Genomic DNA, 16,169 nt, shown 5'->3' with positions numbered 1-16,169 from the left:
GTAACGTTAGATAGAGAGAGCAACAACTGGACCTTGGTGCCCAGGCTCTCCACACCCTCTCACCTTTGCGACAGATCTCCTACAGAGCCACGAAGCAGCACCCCCAGCGCCAACAAAATTTAGCGACTTGCAGTTACAGGTAATGAGTTTTCACTCGTTGTACGTTTTACGTTGCCTAGGTTCGTGACGAATGTTTCGAATTATATTTTCTTGATTGTTCGTAGTGTGATTGCTTAGGTTGCCTTACTAGGGTCACCCTACCGAGTTTCGTGATTAGGCTGCCATCTTGGCTATAGCGTTTGAGACAACCAAAGTAGGCAGTGTGACTTTGCAAGTGAGTTTCAAAACTTGCTTGCACCTAGGATAAGCATGTGTAAAACGCCCCCCTGGGGCATAACGCCCCTGTCCATTTATTCGGAAACACACAAAAAATAAGATATGAGACTATTGGGAATCCGTAGCGGGTCATGGGACCAACCTTCTGTGCAAGTTTGATAATTGTCACTAGCAGCAAAAAATAAACAAAAATCAATTCTGCTTTGAGCTGCTTCAGATCTAATTTCTTACGGCGTTTCCGTAACGTTTTTTCACTAGCGTATAAAGTTTATTACCTGGTATTTGCACTTATATATCTCAAATGAACCTATAAGCAGCTGTATCTAGTGAAGAAACAATAAAATTTGCGTAATTTGCTTAAACATTTATAATTTGTTGCATTGTCCTTTTAAAGAGACTGCATGCATTGAATGCACTTAAATTCAATCGATCAAGTTGAATTGAAATCTGAAAAAATGTTAGGTACTCAGTTCAACTTTGCATGAGTTCATACCATCACTGGAAACAACACTCTTCTTAATTCAGTAACCCGCTCCGGGTCAGACGTTGTTGTGAGCCGCCACTAACCTGAGAAACAGACGCTCAGCAAGGTTGGGCTTTCCTCAGAGGAGGTCAGTCTCCCTCGCCTTCCCTGTCAGCGTTCTACCGAGATCCCACCACGAGTTGGTTACCATGATCTTCGCTTGGTTACCCGTATCCCGGCTGGTACAACGAGGCGGTAGGAATAGGAGTTGCTGGGCAGGACGCTACAGACCACAATGCGGTCTATATTATACCTGTAAGTACACGAAGTGCTGATGGTACGTACTGCCCAGCCATTTACCAACCTGACACCATGTTTAAATCCAACATAGCGACTTCTGGTGTCTGAAAAACAACCCAAAATGGTCATACCTTATATTTATTTATTTATTTTCAAAAATCCTCATGTAGACTAGTAACATTATTTTTTTAAGCTATACATAAACTTGAAAAAAATATATGTCCACAGCCTCAGGGACCTAAACCCATTGTAAATTCAATCACTTGGCAGTGTTGATTATAAGAATCCATTAGGCTATTTATGGGTTAATTTTTCGCATATTCCATGCGGCAATGGTTCAGAGCAAATAAAAAGATTCGAAGTCAGAGCAAATAAAAAGATTCGAAGTCGTTTAAACAGTGCATAAAAGTTTAATTCGGAAAATATTTCTGCTAAGTTAACCTGTTGCGAAAAGATATCGTTTACGAATGTAGCTATTGCTTACTCTCGCAGTTTTTTTTATTGTTTGCATGCTTATCATCATGCCAATAGTAGAAACCGCTATCATCTAATATGAGAGTTACGCCATATTGAAATCCAGGACGATTTTGTTCCAGATGGGTATTTCCTGTGTCGTAATTGGAATAGAGGAAATTTTAGTTTAGCTCATATGTCTGAGCTGGTTTGAACATGATTATTTCGGCTGAGTAGTTATACTATTAGGTGCGCAGCTGTTTGTTAATAGTCGATTTTGGCATATCTAAAACCATGCTGAGACATATGGTAATTTAACCGCTTTGACACGTTAGTGATTTTATCTCATAAACATTCAGTTATGTGAAAATGTCTGATTTTGTGCCAAATCATCGTCATTTGCTGAAAGTATCATTTTTCTCTACTTATTTAAAGAAACGGTGGCTGAAGCGCATCGAGAGTTAAAAAGTTTATCAAAATGCTACCCTAAATCATACGACGTACAGTGGTTTAAAAAGTGATCAGCAAAGTTTTTCTACATAAGATTGTTTACAACTTTGCTGGAGATTTCGTTTCGATTTCACAAATAAATCAGAAAATAATTTTTTCGTCACTTTTAGGTGAATTAATCGAAAATTTATTTGCATCAAAAGAGGCCCCTCATATCTACAGCAACTTTAGCGAATATACTACACACTTAAAAATTTTTGCCGGGTCTCGGTAATTTATTGCCGAGAACGGCACCACTGAGTGCTCGGTTAAAAAAATAATGACAGCGGTCACATTTTTCCGTGAATCTCGGTTCACCTTACTGATATTTCGGCTCGTTAATATTTTGTGCCGAAACTTCAGTTAGGTTGAACCGAGATTTTCGAAAAAATGTGACAGCTGTCATTTTTTTTCTAACCGAGCACTCAGTGGTGCCGTTCTCGGCAAAAATTACCGAGACCCGGCAAAAAAATTTAAGTGTGTATAGCATTTGAATGGTATTTTTGTACTCAAAAGGCTGACGATCACGTTTTAAACTACTGTGCCACGTATCGAGATTGGTTTCCTCGCTTTGGAGACGATAGTTTCAATGTTGATGACTATCCGCGTGAAGGAAGACAAAAATTCTGTGGAGACACTGAATGGATGAAAATGCTCGATGAGGATTCATCCCGAGCAGGAGAAAATATCATCATAATAACACAACCAGGTATTGGAAATACACCTCATTGTGATCCTCATGTGGTTTACATAGTTGGTAAAATAACAAAAAATAATACCAAAATATTGTTCCTCCAAGACTAGGGGGAATAGGGCCATAATAAGCACCCTAACTTGGTTGCTGATTTAAGCATGGAAAACGACAAAATTTTTAAGCTGTCTTCAGTGCAAAACTTGAATTAACTAACTATAATTAAAGGTACACTATTCACAAATTGAAAAGTTTATCGTATAATTGTGAAAACACACAAATTAGATTCATGCACCAAAAACTAGCAATCAGTTGATGTGTGGGGCACAATGAGCACCCCACTGGGGCATAATGAGCACCCACAGGGTATAATGAGCACTCTTATAGAACATATCTTAAAACTGTGTAGAAGTACAACTAATGGGCCAACGTTTGTCGCGGGATGCCGTGATACTTGGCGGCTTATTTCGTGAATGTCCCGTCGCGCCTTATGGTGGCCAATTCTGCCTGCAGTCCCTTTTTCTTACTAATTTGGTCTCAAAGATTTTCTAATATATGTTCGCACCATTACTGTAAACAAACACTGACTATGGAAACAGACAAACTCACAAGTCTACTGAGATAAATTTCAGGTAAGTTTATGTGACAAGGTGTGCTCATTTCACCCCACCTAATGGTGACGATTTCGCCCCTATCGAATTAGTTAAAGTTAACATGAGATTTTAATACTAATTATAGCTTAAAATCAAAACTTCAATGATGGTGAAATTTGGGGTACGACCCATACGTCATATTGATGTGTCTACATACTTGATTGAGCCATTTAAACGACCGTAGAAGCTTATTTTGTAGTGCGCAATAATAATAATTTTTCCAACAGCCGGGAACCAAGTTGATTTTTTCATATTATTTCCTATTGTTCTACATAAAGAGATACTGTAGTAACAAGGAGAGTTCCACATACCACATTGTATTAAAAATGCGTAGTTCCGCATAAAAGAGGGGTGCCCATTTCGCCCCGTGTGCTCATAATGCCCCTAATCCCTCTATATGAAAAGCAAAGGTTGATATTTCAATAACAAACCAATAATTTGCATTAAAAAATCACAAAAATGACCGATTTAGATATTCTCAAGTTATTGAACACTAAATGCAAACTGAATATATTATAAAAAGTCAATAACGAACAATTTTCACTTAAAAATTTACTTTAAATGAGATATTTTAAAAGCAACTCAAAACAAAATTTTATGATACTTTCATATCCACGAATGACACGTGAATATCTTTCGAATAACACGATAAGTTCTCATAGCTCAATATGTTATTGATGAGTTGTGATTTTATTATGCTCTTCTGCCCGAGATGCCAAACGCTTACGCTTGCTTCGGTAATAGGAGTTACCCGCCTAGCCATTTCCAAACTCCAAGACTTATTAAAAGGGGACTTGAGTTCCTTATCATTTTAAGAGGGGACCCTACTCTGGAAAGATCGTTAATCTATTTTTACATGCTGAAAAAAAATTCAGCCAAACCCGAAAATATCACTTTACTCTAAACATCCGAAAAAAAAATTACTTAAATTCATTATTTTTCGACCTTCTAGAGTAGGGTCCCCCGTTAATCCACTGGACGTCCAGCGTCAAAAAAAGAAGGGTTTTCTTTTTCGCATCGTGACAGATTATGTAAAATGTATTTATTATAGCAATCCAAAGGAAAGAAAACCATACACTGCCCGATCATGCTTCTATGTTGTCGGTTCGGTCGAATGTACACGCTGCAAAGGTTATGCTGTATATTTGGTGGGACTAGGTCCTAGATGTTGAACCAAACGAAACCATAACTGAGGAACGGTATCGACTCCAATTGATGCGATCTTGCCGAGCACTGCGCGAAAAATGTCCATGAGAGCTCCTCCCGGCTCGACAGAGACTCTTAGTATCAGTAGGATCGTAACGCTAGCCCCGCAATTGTCCTGTACACTTAACAGTTGGCTGCAAAGTCTGTGCATATAAAAAAGAAGGTCGAGTTCCGAATCGGAATGTAGCACCAAGACTTTACTCTGCTATTCGAGCTCTTCCAGGAAGATGGGACAATGTTGTAGCTTGCCATGGGCAATACTTTCAATGATTTATAGGCAACTATTTTTTGAAAATAAGATGAATTTTTATTGAAAAAAAAACATCGACAACTTAGTTACGCACCCAATAGAAAAAACTATCGATCTTAGAGGTAATCTTCTTATATATAAAATAAAGTTACATATCTGCGACCGCCCATAACTTTACAGCGGAGCGTCTGATTTGAGCTGGCTTAGTTTTGTTGTGTTCATCTTTGTCCAAGGCAAATTGTTACGGCGAGAAAACCAGGAGAATTCAAAGGAAAATGGTAGAATTCACGAAAATAGAAATCCCATACAACTAAGAAATGAGATCGCAGAAGGCGCAATGAACAACAATAATATGACAGCAATTTACAACAGGTGACTCTCGACAGTTATTAAATAATCATCCTTCAAAAGCTACCATTAAAATAGAAGTACGCTCGACTGGTGACTACTGTCACGGTGATCGGTTGAACAATCTTAACATATAAAAATGCAGCTCTGTCTGTCTGTCTGATCCATATAGGCTTGGAAACTAATGAACCGATCGGCGGGGAATTTTGTATATAGGGGTTTTAGGGGCCGAGAAAGGTGACTAAGATAGTTCGAGACCCCTCCCTCTTCTGGAAGGAAGGGGTTCCATACAAATTAGACACAAATTTCAGCACATCCCGAGAACTAACCAAGTAAATGGAACCAAATTTGGCAGGTGCAATATTAGGGATAACAAATATGTCCATAATAGTTTGACACCCATCCATCTTCTGAAAGGGTGGGGTTTCCCACAAATTTCTATGTTGGTTTGATACTCCTCCGTACTCTGGAAGGGGAGGCAGGTCTCCCATACAAGCTTAACAGATATTTCAACCAGGTTTTCCGGAAAACAGCCTACAATGATAGGGTCGATGCACAGGAGCCAAAGCTCGACTCCAGACGCCATTTTTAAATTTAAGATGGAAACTTCCGGTTTCTAATATGGGTATTTCCGGAATCGTAATAGTGCACTGAAGCCACAGGTCGGCCTCAGACAACGATTTGAATTCTAAGATGGCGACTTCCGCTGCCTGGAAAACAGCCGAAAATGACCAAAACCACCCTATATGGATGTTTCTTCAACCAGAATGACGCTCAAAGGCCAGAAATTTTCTTTAAATGCCCTTTTGAAATCAAAGATGACTCCACTATGACTATCTCAGGAATCAGAAGCTAAAAATTTACCACAAACACCATTATGAATTGTAAGATGGCGACTTTTGGTTTCTGGAAAACAGCCGAAAATGACCAAATAACATCCAAAATGGGTGTTTCTTAAACCAGAATGACGCTCAGGGGCCAGAAACTGTCGCCAAATGCCATTCTGACATCCAATATGGCGACTTCCGGTTTCGGAAAAACCGCCGAAAAAGACCGAATATTACTTAATATGGATATTTTCGTATTCGAAATGATGCATAGAAGCCAAGCATTGACTCTGGACACTGTTTAGAATTCAAAGATAACTACTTTCAGTTTCTGGAAAACAACAAAATTACTGAACACCTTCCAATATGGATATTTCCAGAATCAGATTGATGCCAGAAAAACAGCTGAAAATGACCGAATACCACCCAATATGAATACATTCAGAATAAAGATGATGTACAGAAGCCAAAAGTCGAGGATGTTGTCATTTCGAAAAAAACAATCATTTCAAACGATTTGCCTTTTGACTTTGATCATATTCTATGGCCCATTCGTCGTGCAGACTATAAACAAATCGCAAGGAATCAATGAATTTGGAAAGTTTTAAATTATTAAATTAAACACAAAAATGGGCGAGACGAAGTTTGCCGGGTCAGCTAGTATACCTTTAATATTTTCACTGCTCCATATTAGTTTTTCTTTCTTTATTATTTTCCGTAACCCATTGTTTTAATTAGGAATACCAATACCGAATTGAGAACTAAATATCTTTGTCTAGAGCTACCACCGTTTAATTTTTTCTGGATTTTTGAAGCGCTTTAAATAATTCCATCCCGGGCTTGTTTTCAATGATATCGTTTCTAATAAATAACAAGATAAGTTTATTTGTCACTTAGTTTGTCACTGGATTTCCGAACTTGAAATATAAAATAGATTTCGTATTATAGTTCGATACGCTATAAAAAACAAATTTACAAAAACACATTTTTTCCTGTATTGGCCACCCTAGCGACCCAAAATGTTGATCTATTGTGGTTTTACCAGGGTGTCTGCTGAATGCCCTACTTCTATTATTAGCAATACTACTATTGAGACTAAGTGATACACTTTTTGTTAATCCGTGCTTGTGTGTGTGTTTTTTACCCTTCCTATTATGGTAACTGCCCTACTATACCAGTCTTGTACCTCTTGCCAAAGTAGCGAAAAGTATGCAAAACGTCAAAAGGAGTTTGTTTACATGGAAAAGTATTACGTATTAACGGGCGTCCTATGGTTTTTTAAATTTTTTAAATAATATAATTTAAAGTTTGTGTTTTTTTTAAATAATTTATAATTTGTGTTTTTTTTAAATAATTTATAATTTGTGTAAAATTTGAATAATTTGTGAAAAGGATTAATGTGAAACAACTTAATGTGAATAAATGCATTTGTGGAAATAGAGTATAAAATTAATAGAATGCAAATTATATCATCTGAAGAAAAAATAATAATAACAAAGAATATTCAAGACCACCCCCCACACGGCACGCCGTCATCCTGTCGCTGCAATTTATGCATATACCGCCAGCATTATCAGGTGGAAATATATAACCGGTACTACTAGTGTTAAGATACATTGACCGGGCGCAGCAAAAGCCCCCTACTCTAGCGGGGAGGCACGAGAGGCTCTCGAATAACCAAACCGCACTGTCGCCTTGTTGTAGCAAATTGTTCCACGGTTGTTATGCAGCCATATGGAGCAAGTATGAGGTACGATGTATCGACCGGCACCGCCAAAGGAGAACATTGACCCGTGCAAAAATCGAACGTATCTGCGGGTATAATGCGAAAGAGGCAAATTTCCATATAACAGAAACTGCCGGCGCCCGTTCGCTTCCCTTCGCGCCCGCATCAGTATCCTCTTTCGACACAGCCTCTAGATTTTAGACTAAATATTTATATTCCCATAGCAGCTAACTTTATCGACGGTGACTAAACTAGTGCATTATATTGTGCCAATAACCAAAAAAATGTATTTAAAACATGCACGCCAACGGCTACCAATAAAAGGCATTTTTCGCGATCTTATGGTGGTCCGAAAGGTGCAAAAATCAGTTAAAGTGACCATGAGAATCCCCGAGCCATCCAGAGAGGGGAGAGAAAGATCTTTACTCCCCGAACTGGTGGCTCACAGTGTGGTTTCGCGGACTGAGTTCTTCAAAACACAAGCACACACATGTATATATACACACACACAACCGACAGTGACGTTGAGTTTGATGTATTTTTCTGTGGCTTCCTCATGGAATAAATGTGCAGGAATCTCAAAAGCATAAGAAATATACTGCACGGAACGTGCATGACTTGTTTAAATTTAGATGACTGAGTGCGCTACACTAACAAACTAAAGAAAAGCTTCTAGTAGTCATATTATAAGCTGAAGAAAATCCGTGCTTATAGTTTTACTTCCTTTAAATCCCAGATGATCGCGGCGAGAAAATAACTGTGCAGCATCTTAATACTCTACCAGTATCCAGCATCTTGGAAGCAGATAAAACATCGAAAACCTCTACATAAACTAGCTGCACATAGGCCATGGGCACGACTACCAACGGCCCGACGGGATGTTGTAGACGGCCGCTCGGTGATCCAACAACCACCTACATTCGAGAGAGAGAAGCTGGTTAGTCATCTACCCAAATCGAGAGCGGCGAGAGCTCTAAATGGACCCTAAAACAACACCGCCATTCAACTGGTCACCGCAACAGAACCCAAAGCAAGGCCCATCTTTCTGTCGACTCTCTGGGCTCCGCTTTGCCTCTTACTTAGGGAACATGTTGTTTTAGCCTCTCCGATTGGGTTCTTTAGTCGTTTAAATGTACCGCTGGGGTATTGACGTGTAAGGCTATTTCGTGTTTTTCCTACAGCGTTTTTTTTCTGTATAACTTTCTGTGACTCTTACTGGAGCTCTCGAAAACAGTGACTCAATAATAAAATTAAAAAAAGTGTTTCATTGATCGCAGTTCGTACGTGACCAGCTTAGCAGTGGTTGATTTATGTGCAAATTAAACAACAAAAAATCTGATACCGCCCGTGATCAGTGCCCGCTTACATGTATATGTGTGCTAAGTAGCTAGTGAGGTCGAAGAAAAAGCGATCACTTCAGTGGACTTTCTTTTTTCCTGTGCCAGAACAAGTTCTTTTTGCATTTCTTCTTTCTCGTTTTATTTCCGTCCATTGTGTGTGTTGTTTTTATTTTTGCCAACTTAGAAAGTAAAGTAATTGGTTGCATCGGTTTCGATTTCGGTATCGTTGAAGATGACAACTCTGATGAATTAAAAGTAGTTCATCGGAGACAGTAAACAGAAGCACAAATAATCCTGCGCTAAGGTTCGCACATCCGTCTTAGAGAGTTTTGATGCAGTTTTAATGCAAAATTCGTCTTCTTAGTTAAGTCGCAAAAAATAGTTACCCTTCATCAACGTACCATGGGTTATTGTTTTCTCTGGTCAATATCTGACCACGGGAAGACCCTTCAACCAGTTCTCACACATCTCGTTTCCCAGCTGTGCATGTGCAAAATAAAAAACACAGTCAGCACTCAACATTTTGCAGCTCGCACAACACGCACACACTACCAAGCGACGAACCCATAGCTGATCGCCCTTTCGTGGCACAAAACGGTGCAGCGCTGGGTGAAAAGCATATAACTTATGCTGTAGATGCTGTAAATCTCGTTCAACTCTTCTGCGAATGCCGTTGTAGCTATCACTGCTGCCGTAGCTGCGGGGTCCCTCTCCCAGGGATTCGCAAACGCCTAAGAACCAGACGGCGATAGGAGGAGACAGTGAAAACTTTCTTGATGTGCACACTTATGCAGAAATATTAATACTTGAAAATTAATAAAAAAAAAAACATCGACATTAACAGCGAAACACAACATCGCGAGAGACGAGTATAAGAGAATCAGCGACAAGCAAGGCGAGGCATGCAAAAAGCAGTCTGCTCAATAAAAATAAAGTGACCATCTGCATGGGGGGAAATAAAATTATACTCACACACACCCGTCATCATCTGCACGGTCAACTATAGCGACATTAAAAGACAAGGGGATGAAAACGGACAGACCGAACCACGCGAGCCGTTTTTTTTTATCTCAACGCAAAAGCGCTCCTCACATTCTGGCACGGTCTCAGGACGGTCCTCGAGAACCAGACGGAAACCTGCTACCAGGGGACCCGTTGATTAAAACATTAAACATAATTCGTTAAAGTATATCAGAAAAACATTAGTGAATAACTGGCAAGCTTAGGCTGCAGCATTGAAGTCCACAAAGGAAAAACTTTGATGATATAAACAAAGACCCGCCATTACCTCACGCTGCTTCACGTTGTTGTGTACATACATGTACATGCATCATGAAAAAGAGTTTTGATCCTACTTGTGTTTTATTTTCACAATTTAAATCGCAAAGATTGGCTATTTTCACTTAGCATTTGCAGCTTCTTTCTTCTTAGCCCAAAGATCCATTTTACAGCGAGTAAAATATCTGAACAACAGTTTCATGGAAAATTGTCTTCTTCAGATATGTAGAGAAGAGTATGTTATTTTAGCAGCTTATTTTCATGATTTGTGTCTTTTGGACATCAACAATACTGATAAACACAGATTTTGACCTAGAGCTCAAACTGGAAAAAATGATAGATTATAACTTTTGAACCATTTCTGTGAATTTTGGTGTCCAAGCAAAGGTAACATTTTTAGAGACTTGAATCAGTTTTCACGTAAGCAGAAGTACAAGCAACGAACCTGGATTGCAGTTACTCTGCGGCCTTATGACGCAATTATACTAGAGGCTCCAAAATACACAGGATTGTTTAAAAATTATAATCTTTCAGCTTGAGCCTTGGACAATTTTTGTTCGCTTCTTCGACCAGTGTTATGCGGGTATTTCCTAAAACAAACGTAATATTGGAATTATGCTTTATTTTTAAATGATTTTTTGTTCAAAATATGTTTCAAACATTTTCATTAACTTAATACTACGTTGCAAAAACAGTAAACATACCAAAATGTTGAACCTTTAAGATAAACAAGAAAATTCACATAATAGCAAAAGTGTTCAGAAATATGATGCTGTATGGTAAAATACAGATCTGTCAGTATATCTGGCATTCTTGGCTATCAAAGAGCGGCTCTGTACGGCTCACTTACCACCACAAAGCGGCTCACGGTTCACGATGATTTGCTTGTGAGGTCAAGGCTGCCATTGTGCCAGATAAATCTGGAATAGATAAAAATCCCACGAATAATTGTCTATAAGTTAGATTTTCGTGTTACTTTGCAAAGAAGTCACCACGTTATATTCAGCACAAAGCTTTGCAACTGTACAGGGTATCTCCGTGAAAGTGATACACTTTTTTTATACCACGAAATAAAAACATATATTTTTATAATATTTTTTCTCTGGTTCTTTTATATTATCATGGTAAAAAGTAAAGTTACAGTTGAATCAGTTCAATTCAAACCTATCGCCTTTGCATTTGATCACGGCTCGCAAACGCTTCTCAAAACTATCACAAGACGCACGCACCACTTAGATCGGCATTTCATCCTAGATTTTCAGATTTTCGGTTCTTAAAAGTGTTCAAAGTCTTGTGTTTTACTTCACCCAGATTTTCCACCATGTGCCCTGAAATGATGAAGTCCATTGGATTCAAATCGGTAGAGGATGCGGGCCATTCAGAGGTGCTGATAAAACACGTCAAATTTACATTACACTACTTCTGAACAACCAATAATTTATGCACTGGCGCTGAATCCTGTTGAAAGCAGAACCTTTCTTCTGCAAATAATTTATTGGCACAAGGCCGCAAATGATACGTGTTGTAGATAGTACTCTTTATTGATTTTCACACCCCTGTCGATGATTAACAGTGGCAACTTTCCTCTATTGAAAATTAATCCTCAATTCATCACAACTGAAGCATTCTGGAATTGTTCTACTCCACAATTATTTTACTTATTCAATTTTTTATCTAAAAACATATGTTGTGGGCAGCGTGCGTTTCCAGTAGCAATCGAGATCTGGCAACCCTGTCGGCAATATGTTTGTGAGATAAACCGTGAATTTTGAGGACAAGCGTGCCAGTTTCCTCGAAACGTTTGATGATCCTGTACACAAATAATCTGCTCAAATTTAGATGTAACAATTTCTTTTTGACCTGTATATTGCTCATTTCAGCAAAATACAAAATCTTGAATCCATTGCTAAAATTGTTTCCCTTCATTAACGTATTATAGGTTACTTTGATTGTCGAACCATTAGGTTTTCGGTGGGCTGAACGGACCACGTTTTTTGTGTGTACGGTGTTCACCTATTGTGTACTGTGTTCATAGCAAATTTTATTAACAACCATAGTTGTCATTTTGTCAGATAAATTTAGAATTTAACAATCACTAATTACATCCCTTCCACATACCACGTAAACAGATTTTAAACGATTTTGCGTGTAGTAATGTAATATATTTCAGTACACTTTTTCCTTCTGCGTTGTGCTGTGTTTCTGCTGCTCACAGGAAAATTAATACACTTGATGCTTACGCCACAGCTGAGCTTCAGTTTCGAGATGTAAAGCAACGTAACCCGTTTTTATTCGAGACCTTGTGGCAACCCTGCTCATTGTGAACTGGATCAATATCGAGCTGAGTAATGTCCAAAGAGTCCGATCGGAACACAGTCTAAAAAATCCGATTTCATTTTGGAATGGTACCGAAATAGAACGTTTCCAAACTGAAAAAGTCCGATATAATTGCGACAGCAAACTCACCGTGATGAAATCATTGACAAAAAATAGTCTACTCGTACTATTATTGGCTTTCTGTAAGGTGTTTTTCTTCTCAATTTGCTTTGAGATTTTCGGTTAAAAAAGGTCCAATTGTTGCGACTCTCTCTCTCTCTCTCTCTCTCTCTCTCTCTCTCTCTCTCTGAACATAATTTTTAATCGGGGAAACAGGAAACAGGCTAGCGAATACGGAGCGTAGAGAGACGGTTCGAAGCGCAATTCCGTAAATTTATCGCTCGTATCGCGAGCACAATGAGCCGGAGCGTTGTCTTGATAAAAGAGCACAATTTCTTTCGTCTTGATTTTAATGTTAATTGATCCAATAGCGTTCAATAATATTGTTTATTTTTTCTTTTGTTATGTTCAATGCAGTCGGCCTTGCAAATACCAAAAAATACTGGCCGATACTTTACCGGATAAGTGTTGAGTTATTGCGCGCTTTGGATGATTCTCACCAGGCAAAAACCGCTCTACCGACTGCCGATTGGACTGAGGAGTGTAGTTGTGGGTCTATGTTTCACCCATTGTCACGAATCGTCGCAAACATTCCTTCCTATTGCGCGCAACCATTGCCAAATCCTTGTTCGAAGTTTGACACGTTGGTCTTTTAGATAAATTGTTAAAAAACGCGGTAACCATCTCACGCCCAATGCACATGTGTAAACATTCATGCAAAATGTGATCAAAGCGTTTTTTTAGATGCCCATGGTCTTGACTAGCTCATTCAATTTCATTTTTAGCACGATTTTTTAAATTTTTTTTCTAACTTCCTGAGTGCATCGTTTATAAAGTTACGATCATGAATTGAGCAAACTTTTACAGAAAAACAACTGGAGCAGATATTCTGTGACACTTATCAAACCATTGCTTCACTTGAACAGATTTTTTTTCATTTGAAGACGAGTTAATATCAGTTCTTTGAAGGCAGACTGAGCGAACTGAAAATATGGTTCAGACTTGGGAAAATATACCGCATCCAGACGGAACTTGAACCCACAATCTTCCTGTTGCCGGCATGGTGTTTTGACTAATTAAACTACTGGGGCGGTGATACTGTTCCAGAAAATATATTCGTATCACGATTCACTGCCGACTATTCTATTGCTCACCCCTATCACACACATACTACTGTGCAAGCGTTATTTTTGTGACTGGAAGGAAGATCTCATCACACGCAGAAGAGCCAGCTGTCGCTGATAACTCTTATAGACCTGCGAGATCGAAACCAAAGCCAATCTGAGTTATGCCTGCAAACGTGACACAACAACGGAAGGTGCTCCGTTCAGCTAAATTTTTTTAAACCATCACGAATCACCCTCTACTATTGTGTCCCGTTCCTAGCACGCCTCAATCAACCACACACACTGCCTTGTGGAAGTTAGTTTTGAATTGAGAGAATTGTCCCTCTCACATGCTATGTATAGTGGCATACTATATTTACGGCTGTGAGTAATCGAGATACTCAGTGGGCTCCGTTATGCTGAGATTTCTTCACGAACTGATTTCATTTGATGAGGAAATTTTTCTCTGCGACGGGGTGTCGATATTATTCCCAGTCGTTCAATTGGCCAAACCTTCCTTCCCAGTAGTTCAATTGGCCAAAACACCAAGTCGGAGACATCGGAGATTGCGGGTTCGAGTCTCGTTTGGATAAAGATTTTTTTCTAAGTCTAAGTCACACCACACCGCACAACTGGCCTTGTCTATTTTTCGCCTCCTCGTAAAAAATACATACTTTTCCCACTTCACTAAACTTAAAATGTAATCATGAGACAAAAGATGAAATTAGCGCGTTATGTAATTTTCAATGTACCAACGATGTGAAATTAACAATGAATCATGAGCACAAAGTAAAATGTACGAAATTTTTCTGTTCGCACATAATATACACTACCCACCATAAGTTTTAAATCGCTTCACTGAGTGTTGCATCACCCAATTTGAATACAGTCAGGTTTTTTTACGCGGGGGATACGTACCTCGTAAAAAAACAGCCTAAAAATCGGGTTAATGCGAAAATCCGCGTGAATTCAAAAATCTGCTTAAAAAAAATCGCGTTAATTCAAAAATCCGCGTAAAGTAACCCAGCAAGAAGGGCTTTAGAAAAAACCCGAGACGCTCTAGAACCAGTATTTGAAATTGTCCTCTTTGACGGTCATTCCGGATTTTTCGGAGGGCGGAGGGTTTTTTTTACTACTTTTTTACTGCTCCTGGTCTTTTACTAAATAAACACGTTTTTAATTGCAAACCCGTGTTAGTTCGAGAATTCGCGAAATTTTTTTATATTAGCGCGGTATCACGTAGAAAAACCACGTTAATTAAAAAATCAGCGTAAGAAAAATCGCGGGTTTTCAAAAATACGTGTAAAAAAACCTCGTAAAAAAAATCCGCGTATAAATAAACCGCGTAAAATACCTGATTGTATTCCAATACCTTCCAAAAAATGAGCATCCACTATAATAGGCAGATATCTTGTTCTTCTGACGACCTACAAAGATTTGTTCAAAAGGTCACGAGCTTCAGAATTTCACCATCATAAGGCGCTAATGTGCATTCAATTCTTCGTTTTTGACCTAAACTTATCTCATGATTCCAACTTTCTAGAAAGCTGTGGGCTTCAACAAACTTGTTCAGAAGGTAAAGGGTTTTTGGTTGATGGTTCTGTCAATACGCCGTCGTATTTTGACCTAAACTCATCAAACCATTTCGACCTCCAAGAAAGTTGTGATCTTCAGTAACTTTGTTTAGAACGTTAGGCTTCTGGATGGTCGACAGTTTAGTGCAGAAATCCATCGGTACGTAGCGTTCGCTTTCCTCATATTTTGACAATTCTGATTTTCTTAAAAGTTGCTGACTTCAACAAAGTTGTACAGAAGGTCAAGAGCTTCTGATTAGTGGCCAGTTCAGTGCGTTTTCATACTGGGGAATTCAATATTTTCAATATTTTGCGAAACTTTGAAGTATTTTTACAGACAAAAAAGTAAGGAGCTCTATCTAATCGATTCAGTGGGAAACAATGCTTTATGCAATGAGAGATATTAATTGCTAAAAGCAAAATAATGCAACTTTTAAGATAGTTGGAAATAAATTTAGGTCACTACTCTCAAAATAAAACGCAGTCTCCGTTATATATTGCAGTGTACAAAAATTCTGTTATGTCTAGAACGAATATAAAAGCTTTAAAACCAGGGTCTAGCCTTCCTCTATCAAGAGTGTAAATACCATTTAGATAATCATATAATTCAATCTTTCATTAAAAGAAATGTTGCCTGTTTCCGCAATGGGGCGAATAGAAACACCTATCAGTCACTTGCGTTATGATGAAAGA

The 16,169-nt window shown here is 38.6% G+C and overlaps 1 protein-coding gene across 5 annotated transcripts in view; it reads left to right on the top strand.

Annotated features, from left to right (window-relative positions):
* Nucleotides 1–16,169, top strand: part of LOC129727520 (protein limb expression 1 homolog) — a 129,579-nt gene that overhangs the window by 96,742 nt on the left and 16,668 nt on the right. Inside the window, exon 1 of one of the 5 annotated variants that reach the window (XM_055685428.1) lies at nucleotides 8,871–8,895. The exons of 1 other annotated variant lie outside the window; for it this stretch is intronic. The gene's annotated coding sequence lies outside the window, so the exon portion shown is untranslated. Of the gene's footprint in view, nucleotides 1–8,870; nucleotides 8,896–8,934; nucleotides 9,238–16,169 lie in introns of those variants that run through there. 3 more of the 5 variants (XM_055685429.1, XM_055685425.1, XM_055685426.1) reach the window with 3 other exon arrangements.

The sequence above is a fragment of the Wyeomyia smithii genome, chromosome 3, assembly GCF_029784165.1.
Source record: "Wyeomyia smithii strain HCP4-BCI-WySm-NY-G18 chromosome 3, ASM2978416v1, whole genome shotgun sequence".
NCBI classification, from domain to species: domain Eukaryota; kingdom Metazoa; phylum Arthropoda; class Insecta; order Diptera; family Culicidae; genus Wyeomyia; species Wyeomyia smithii.
The sequence above is the reverse complement of the archived record's forward strand: the minus strand, read 5'-3'. Positions and strand labels throughout refer to the sequence as shown.